The 8,643-nt window shown below is 42.7% G+C and overlaps 1 long non-coding RNA gene across 1 annotated transcript in view; it reads left to right on the top strand.

The window, feature by feature from the left end:
- LOC131381506 (uncharacterized) overlaps positions 1-7,454 on the top strand; it is an 8,332-nt gene extending 878 nt beyond the window's left edge. The window contains exons 2-4 of the long non-coding RNA XR_009210298.1: positions 320-378; positions 4,630-4,684; positions 7,227-7,454. This is a non-coding gene — a long non-coding RNA (uncharacterized LOC131381506). The remainder of the gene's footprint in view (positions 1-319; positions 379-4,629; positions 4,685-7,226) is intronic.
- Positions 7,455-8,643: the final 1,189 nt, after the last annotated feature.

The raw sequence follows: 8,643 nt of genomic DNA, 5'->3' as shown, positions 1-8,643 counted from the left end.
GAACCACTACTCTCTTCAAAGCTGTCAGTCAGACAGGGACCTTTAAGTCTGTGGAGGTTCTTGCTGAGTTTTTGTTTGTCTGTGCCCTGAATTGGGCGTATTTTTCAGCAGTGTTTTTTCTATGCATGTTAATGTATACATGTGTAATTTTTTGATTCTGTTTTATTGCTTGCAAATGTATTATATTAACAGGTTTCTATGCAACTTTTCTCACCAAAGCATAATTAACATTTTCCCCATGCCTTAAGACATTTTTGGTTATATTGTATTCCATCATATGAATAGACCATAATTTATTAATTAGATAGGCTCTTTTAAGTTGCAGAGCCAACTCAACCTAACTGAAGCAGAACAAGAAGGACGGATATTTATTACAAGGTGAGATAGAACATGACATAAATTAGTACGATCCCAAGTCTACAGTGAGAAATGGCAAAGGCAGAGTGACTAGATAGAGTTATAAGGAGAGATTACTTCTGGCTGGGACATAGGGCTTCATAAGGGAGATGGTATTGATCTGGGCACAAAGGAGAAGTAACAGTGGTAATGACTTACATGTTTTAAGTGCTGCCCATGTGATGCCCTATTCTCATCATTTTACATGGATTATTACATTCAAAACTTTTGCTCTTTTTACTTAACAGTTACAATGTAATATTTCCCCCATGCTTATCAATTAAGACATTTTTGGTTATATTATATTCCACCATAAGAACACATTATAATTTATTTATTAATTAGGCTCCTTTTAAGTTGCAGAACCAAGTCAAACTACCTGAGGCAAAACAAGGGTTTTTAAAATCATCTTTGTTATAAGATACTTTCATTCCCATTTCACAGATGACAAAACTGAAGAGAGTATATAAAGTTACCCATGTTCAGTTAGGATTTTGACATCCAGACAGGAGAAATGGGGGCTGAGTTGGGTGATGTAAGCAGAAAGAGGCAATTCACCAAAACCAATTGCCTCACCAAAAGCATCATGAACCACATACATCTACACAATATCACAGTGAGTCTGTTCCTTGGGGTGCATTTCGTTAGGACCTGCCAGATGGAGAAGACAGGAAATAACTACCTTTCACAGTGGCTCTTTAATGTGGTTCCCCAAACAGCCACCTGCGCTACCCATTGCAAGGAACTGAGGATTTCAAGTCATCTCTTGAATCTTCTGTGTGACAGTTTCTCCCATAACGGCTCCTTAGTTGAAGATCAAAAGCCACCAGACATTATAACATAGAGCCAAATTTTAATAAATGATTTCTGCAAAGATGGGTAATTGAGGTAACACCAGAGAAATATACACACCTACAAAATAAAAGCTAAAAAATCTTACCTCATTTCTGGGTCTTTAAATGTGATGTATAACCTGTTAGAAACATGAGTATTGGTCAAACATACTATGATGAGCTGGTTCTTCTCACTAGCTGCCTAAGACCAAAACTTAACTCTGGGCTTTGCAGAAATCCCTAAATGCCTCTCCAGGCTCATTCTTGCCTCTTTGCATCATAATTCACAATGCATGTGAGAAAGTTCTAATTTCTTAGTTTCCCTTGGCTCACTTGTTGCATGGAGGGAGCCACCAACTGGAGGCAGCAGCCCTAGGCTGTTGGAATGGCTGCAGTGGGTCTGTCTTTGAAGTCTTACCCTGCAGTTATCTCTCATTGCACCAGGCAGGCTGTAAGCAAGCCCGTTGCATGCAGCTGTCACCATTTAAGCCAGCAGGCATTTGAAGATGTGCCGCCCCTCACCCCTTGTGAGGGAAGCCAGAATAGAACAAAGTGTGGTGTTCCCATGAAATCATCTGAGTGCTTGATAAGAGTGTGAGTCTGCACCTTTTCCCCTTGACGGAAGGAGGTTGGGAGAAGGGGTCAGGGAGGAGACTAAGCTCATATTACCTCCTCTTTGCAAATGTCCTACACGGGTAGCTGTAACTGCCACACTTTAAGGCAGTTATTGATGGTTTTTGATGACAAAAGTGTGCATATGGTAGAGATGGTGATGATGGCAGTGGGAGGGAGGTGTGAGGGGAAGACAGGTCTCAGGATTTCTGGTGGACTCATCATGTGGGCCCTTACTAAGCAATTTTTCTCTCCTCTTCCCTCCTGTGTTCAGAGCACAGTTGAGACCCCAAATCTTCACGCTGCTGTCAAACATATGTTCTAGAGGAGTGGTGAGATAATGTCACAGCCGTTGAGGCAGTAAGCATTGGCTGTGGTTTCTGATTTCCTCACCATGTCTTTATCATTTAATGAATGTATTAGTTTGTTTCACCCCTGGAGTGGGAGCTAGGACATTTTTGCCATCTCTTTTTCCCCACTCCCATGCTTCATCTCTTAAAAGAAAGTGGCTGCTCAGAAAAGCACTGAATTTACCCAGACCTCCCAAACATCCTGTCAAAAGCTTCTTCCTTCTGGGTTGATTTATCTCTTGCTGCAAATATGATACCACACATGGAGAACTGGCGCTTGGCCTCTGAGAGCAGCTCCTTGTAACAAAACTACTTACAGGATCCAGGCAGGGGCGATGCACTGGAGGGTCCGACGTTTGCTTTCACTGACCAGCTCTCCTGCTTGGTGAGCTGCCCTTGCGGCTGACTTCACAGAGAAGCCAAGCAACCAAGAGCAAATTGCTCATTTTACAAACAAGAATGCAGACAGTAGGAGAGCCTGTATAAGCTGAGTTACAAATTGCTGTCAGGCCTGCGTGGGCAGTTGGCAGTCAAGAATGGAGCCTCAGGTTGTCTGCCTGAAGGGAAGGAAGGGAAGAGTCCTGTTATTCACACTGGAAGGACAGTGGAGGAATTCCTGGTATGAGAATTGTCCGCCTCGCTCTGCATCTGCAGACACCATGTGGCTGGCCTGTTGGTGGCCGGGGAGATTACATAAAGGGTTGGAAAGCTCACAGTCTTTGTTAAGGATAAACATCTTCCCTCTGCCACCAAAGCAGTAGCAATTGTGGTTCCAGGATGGGAGGTTTCAAAACAAAAATAGGCCAATGCTATTGGAATTGCACTGCCTTCAACAAGATACCATCAGCTCTCATTAGAGAGCAGTTTACTAGTTTCTGGATAACCCAGGCCTTTATTCTTCCCTCCCTACTCAGGCAGAATCCTAGAAAGGAAGTGAAATTTGATCTGGACAATTTTTCTATTTGTAAGTACTTTATAGAAAAGGGTTGGCTACAGAAATGACTCGAGCTACTGACCAGTATTCAGTTTATACATGATGTGTGTCTCTAAGTGGCATTGTCCTCTTGGAGAGAATTCTGAGAGCAATCAAAAGGCTTGGCCAAGCAGGTCCTGGGTCTCTCCATCCACTCCTTTCAGCTTGAGTCCAGTGAAACCTACAGCAGGGTTGGCTCATTCCTACTTTAGTATTTTTGGTTCTCAGAGACATCCTGTGTTCCCTCTCAAAGCTCTGGGCAGTGTAAGGAACTGCTGGGACCCTCTTGCTACAAGATGTGTCATAGTCTTGGTAAAAGTAGCCCTCAGAGTCAAGAAGTTCTCTGAGGATTAGGAACTCCCAGGATGAATGGTTGTCTGAACATGCTGATTCCAATCAGTATATAAGAGGTTGGGTGGCTACAAGGCTATTTCTGGGGAGAAATGACAGGAAGACCATGAGTCACTCTTAGAACTCATATTCTTCATCGACTCTGAAATGCATCACAGAGGGAGTGTGGCACGCTTTGCTGGGCCGTACACTCCAAATCTCTCAATTCACATACTTGTGTTCAATCTGTGGTGTCAGAATGAGGCCAGGAGAGTTCAGGCTGCAAAATATCTGGGTTTGAATTCTAAATTTTCCACTTAATGGATGTTGTTTATCCTTTCTAAGAGACACGCTTGTGTGATCTCTAAAATTGGGACAGTCATCTCTATCTTGGAGAACTGGTGAGTACAATAAATTAGGTAAAGCTTATAAGGTCTAGCACCATGCCAGGCATATAATAAACACCCAACAAATGTAATCTTCTCCTTTTTATCTCCTATTCTCCCATGTCCAAGATCAATTAAGAATAGGCAATGAAATATGCCTTCTTATTAGTTATTTGAGACATTAATCTTAAAGTCAAGCTAAACTAGATCAGTCTGAGAGGAAAAGAATGGGTGACATGCATAAAGCCACCCAGTAATCTCCTAGGTCTCACATCCAGCATGTGTATTTAAAGCAGAGGCTGAACAAGTGAATCAAGTGCAGCCGTGCACGCAGGTGGTTTTCATTAGGCACGGTTGGCTGTATAATTTGGAGAAGGTTCAGGGCAGGCTATCCAGTCCTGTGAGGGGGGTGTGGTGGATAAAGGGTAAGGGGTAGGCCAGAGACTAACCCCTGGGGAAACAGGGTATAAAGTAAGACTCATTCATAGGAGAAAAAGGGCAGGAACCTAATTATTGGGGAATTTGAAATCCCCTAAGACAGAGCAATTCTGACCTTGTTAATGACCTGGGAGTTCCAAATTAAAACACACACACACACACACACACAACTATGGAATGAGGGTGATATGGCTTTCCTATAATATGTAGAAAAAGAACTTAAGATTTTATTTGACTCAGTATGAGTCAACAGCGTGATGTGGCCATACATTCTGGGTAGCACTTACTGAAAGTATCATCTCTATCTCTAGAAAGAGGACAGCCCTGCTTTGTTCGAGTGCCCAGAGACAATGAGCACATCAGTAGGTGAGCAATGAGGTGAGGGGGTGGGAAGCTGACCCATGTGGTGAAGGAACTTGGGAGGTTTAGTCTAAAAAAAAAATAAAAAACATCAAGTGTACATAATACTTATCTTCGACTATCTGAAAGAAAGTGTATCAGTCAGGGCTTGTGGCTGCTAACAACAGAAATGGATTCTGTCTAACGTAGTCAAAAAAGAAAGTTGTGGGAAGGTTATTGGGTGACTTGTGGGATCATTGGAAAACTAGGGAACCTGGAGGGGAAATCACACAAGAGCCAAGGGAGGCTGGCAGCAGAAGATAGAACTGTGGTTACTCTGTAAGGACCATCTAGCCCGGTTGCCGCCCCCAGGACCACCTCTACCACACCCTTGGGGCCACTGTTGCTAGGCCTTTCTCTGCTTCCACAGACAGTCTTGGACTGTGTCTCCTCCTGCTCCATATTACAAATCCTACTCAGAGCTTTCAAATGGCTAATGGCCATGCACTTGCTATCTAAGAGTGAGCAGAAGGAATACCCAGCCCCTTTGGCGTCCATAGTGAGAAGTAGGGCCCTGCCTCCCTCTAAGATGTACATAATTGAGACTAATTCCAAGAGAAGGAGAGGGTTAGGGGCCTGGGCAGACATGAACAAACAAAAACAAGAAAGCAAAACCAGCCAGTGTACACCACAAGGTAGCAATGTGCAATTATTTGTGTAAGACCCTAAGACGTAGGAAAAAGAACAAGGGACATATGCAACTGGGAAGCAGATATTCATTTGATTTCAAAATGTATTTCTTTCTTTTTTTTTTTCAACACAGCATCTTGCTTTGTCACGCAGGCTGGAGTGCAGTGGGGTAATCTCAGCTCACTGCAACCTCCACCTCCAGAGTTCCAGGGATTCTCCCGCCTCAGCCTCCTATGTAGCTGGGACTACAGGCACGTGCCACCATGCCTGGCTAATTTTTTTGTATATTTAGTAGAGACGGGGTTTCACCATGTCGGTGAGGCTGGTCTCTAACTCCTGACCTCAAGTGATCCAGCTGCCTTGGCCTCCCAAAGTGTTGGGATTACGGGTGTGAGCCACCATGCCTGGCCCTCAAAATGTTTTTCTAATGAACACAATGAGGCCAACATAACTGAGCTGCTTTTGGTGATAGTGAGTGTCTCATTCCTGACAGAATGCAGGAGAGGGCTGGTGACTACTTGGTGAAAATTTTCCTCTGTAATAATACATTTATAGTCATAAACCATCTAATAAAAAACCAATGCATTTATCTCTAAGTTTTTCTGTCTAAATTACAACAAAGGAAGAGAATATTCTAGAAATTATCCTATGGATTTTAAACCCCGGACCTTAAAACAACTCACATATGCCTAGGTGCAAGTGCGGAAAAAGCAATGACTCTCTTAAGGATGAGGGGTGGGTAAGTGAGTGGGTGGTGAGCATGTGTTTTCTCCTTCCCCAGGAGTGTACGACACCATCTAAGCCAGGCATAGGCATATCCGAGGTGTGGAAAGTTTCAGACTATAAAATCGGTCCCTAAAACCTCCAACAGACTGGTAGATAGAAACGGGCTGGGGTTAGAGGAAAAGGAGAGAGAATACTTCTATTGCTCCTGATGCCAAGGACAGATTTTCCACCCTCCTCCTGCTTCCCCATCTTCCCACCCCAAAGGGAGGCACTGGCAGCTAATTGCACCTGGCACCCATGGAGTGACACTTGGGGTCATTGATGTTTGGCCATGCCTCTGCCCAGTCTCTTTACTTTGTTTGCTTGGGTCAATTTCTTCTCTGTTGCCCATAAATATTTACAGCTCCTACATGCCCTTGCAAATTGGATTAATCTTAGCATATTTCTGGGACTGTGATGCCCCTGTCCAACCTTAGTTCCAAGGAATAGGCAGACGCTTTTTTTTTCTTTTTACTGAGTGAAAAGAAAAAGGGGAGAAAGAGAGAGAGAGAGAAAGAATGAGAGGGGAGAAATATGGGGGCGGGGTTGGAGAAAAGGGTGAAAAGAAGGGAAGAAGAAACAGAAGAAGGCAGGGAGAAAGGGAGAACAAATATGAAAATATTTTAAATGTTGGCCAAATGTCAAAGGAAATATGTGTTCAATGTTTGGGGAGCAAATCAGGAAAATGGGACTTGCTCAGGGATAGTATCAGTGCTCAGGTCAGGGTTGAGATTGGGATGGGTCTAGAAATAGATGGTACCATAATCTCAATTCTAGAGAATGATGTCAATTACCTGAATCTTCCTCCATAGGTAAGAGAAGGAAGGAGATGTCTCACAATCCTTAGGATATTCTGGAAGTAAAAGCACTGATAAAGAAGTTTCAGAGCAAGGTTATTAGTGTGAATAATTACCATAATCATTCAGGTTTTATTTAGATTCATACGGTATCTTCGGAAATGGAATTTTAAAGCAGTTGAACTGCCAGGCACTCCTTCCTTGCAAATTTCCAACTGCCTGAGGTTTCTATATTTTCAGATATTTACCATTTTCTGTTAAAAAAAAATGCCTTCCCTGAAATGTTGACTGTTAGCGAAATTTATCTTTTCCTTCAGTCTTCACAGGAATGCAGGCGATTAGCCACGGAGCCCTTCTCTGTCTAGCATCAGGCATCAGACGCCCAGCTACACAGAGGCCATTTGAATGGAACTGCAGAATAATCTTCAGAAGAAAAAGCAAGCTCACATGAGTGGCAGCAGCCCATTGTGCTGAGTTAAAGATGCTGGAGAGAGTCTGGTTGGCGGCGGGGAGGTGTGGTGTTAATGACAATGATGGGGCTGTGGCTGGAGAGGTTAATGTCAGTCTAACGGACCCTGTGTAATTAGTATTCCTTATTACATCCTAATTAAAGACCCTTAACATCTTAAAAATTTTTAAGTATTTTTGTTTTGTTAGAAGCAGAAGACATTTAAATCCTTTAAACCCAAACATTATTGGGAACTCCAATATATAAAACCGATAATATCCAAAATTTATATAGCATTTTCTGTGTATGAGGTTTTATTTATACTAATGTATTTAATCTCCATAACCCTATAAAAAGTATTATTGTCATCTCTCCTTACAGGTGTGGAAACTGAGTAACAGAAAAATTAACTTCCCAAGATAACACAGCTAGTAAATAGTAGAGCTGTGATTTGAAGCCAGGCAGTGAACTTCAGAAATCCCATCTGTTGATGTGGGGAGTGGAGGACTCCAGACCCTGCCCACTTGGCCTTGCCTCCTCTCTTTTTACTCTAGAAAATACCGTGGCTCTATCAAATACAGCTCAAAAAGCTACTCATCCAGTTCAACTCTCTCCTTTGCAGGATGAAGATATTGAGACCCAGAGAGGTAAAGTGACTTCTCTAAAATCTCACAATTAGCAAAACAAGGTTATTTACATCTTGTTCCTTAGGTTAAAGACTCACATGATTTTTCTCTCTCTACAAGCAGATTCTGCATATTTTCTGTTGAAAAAAAAATTCCTTAAGGGTGTATAACGGCATCCTAAAGAGAGCTTAGATGGATGCAGGAATCTGATGAATGTCCAAGAGATGAAAGAGGAGCTTGAGGGAAAACCCAAAATTAACTCAATTATCTCTTGCACGCCCTCCTACTTGTTGTATGAAGCACAGAATAAGACTAGTGCAAAGGAGACCCAAGTCATAAATTCTAATCATTCACTTATCCAGCAAATAATTATTCAGAGCCCACTATGTGTCATGAATTGTATACACACAGGTACGTACTGTGTGTCACATACTAGACACTGAGACACAGCAGAGAGTAAGTCAAGTCCCTGCCCTCATAGAGCTGTTGGATGACATAAATGAAAAAGTCTAGGGTGATTTCAGTCTTCAGGAATGGTCTGATCAGAGCTCTGCTTTTTTCTCTCAGCCCTGGCTCTCCTTTGAGTACTAGCATCTGTGGAAGGACTAATTGGCTCTACCTGGAGACGGTCTTTAGAGGGCTTTGAGCCAGTCTGTAGCC

The sequence above is a fragment of the Hylobates moloch genome, unplaced genomic scaffold (assembly GCF_009828535.3).
Source record: "Hylobates moloch isolate HMO894 unplaced genomic scaffold, HMol_V3 SCAFFOLD_2, whole genome shotgun sequence".
Taxonomy (NCBI): Eukaryota; Metazoa; Chordata; class Mammalia; order Primates; family Hylobatidae; genus Hylobates; species Hylobates moloch.
The sequence above is the reverse complement of the archived record's forward strand: the minus strand, read 5'-3'. Positions and strand labels throughout refer to the sequence as shown.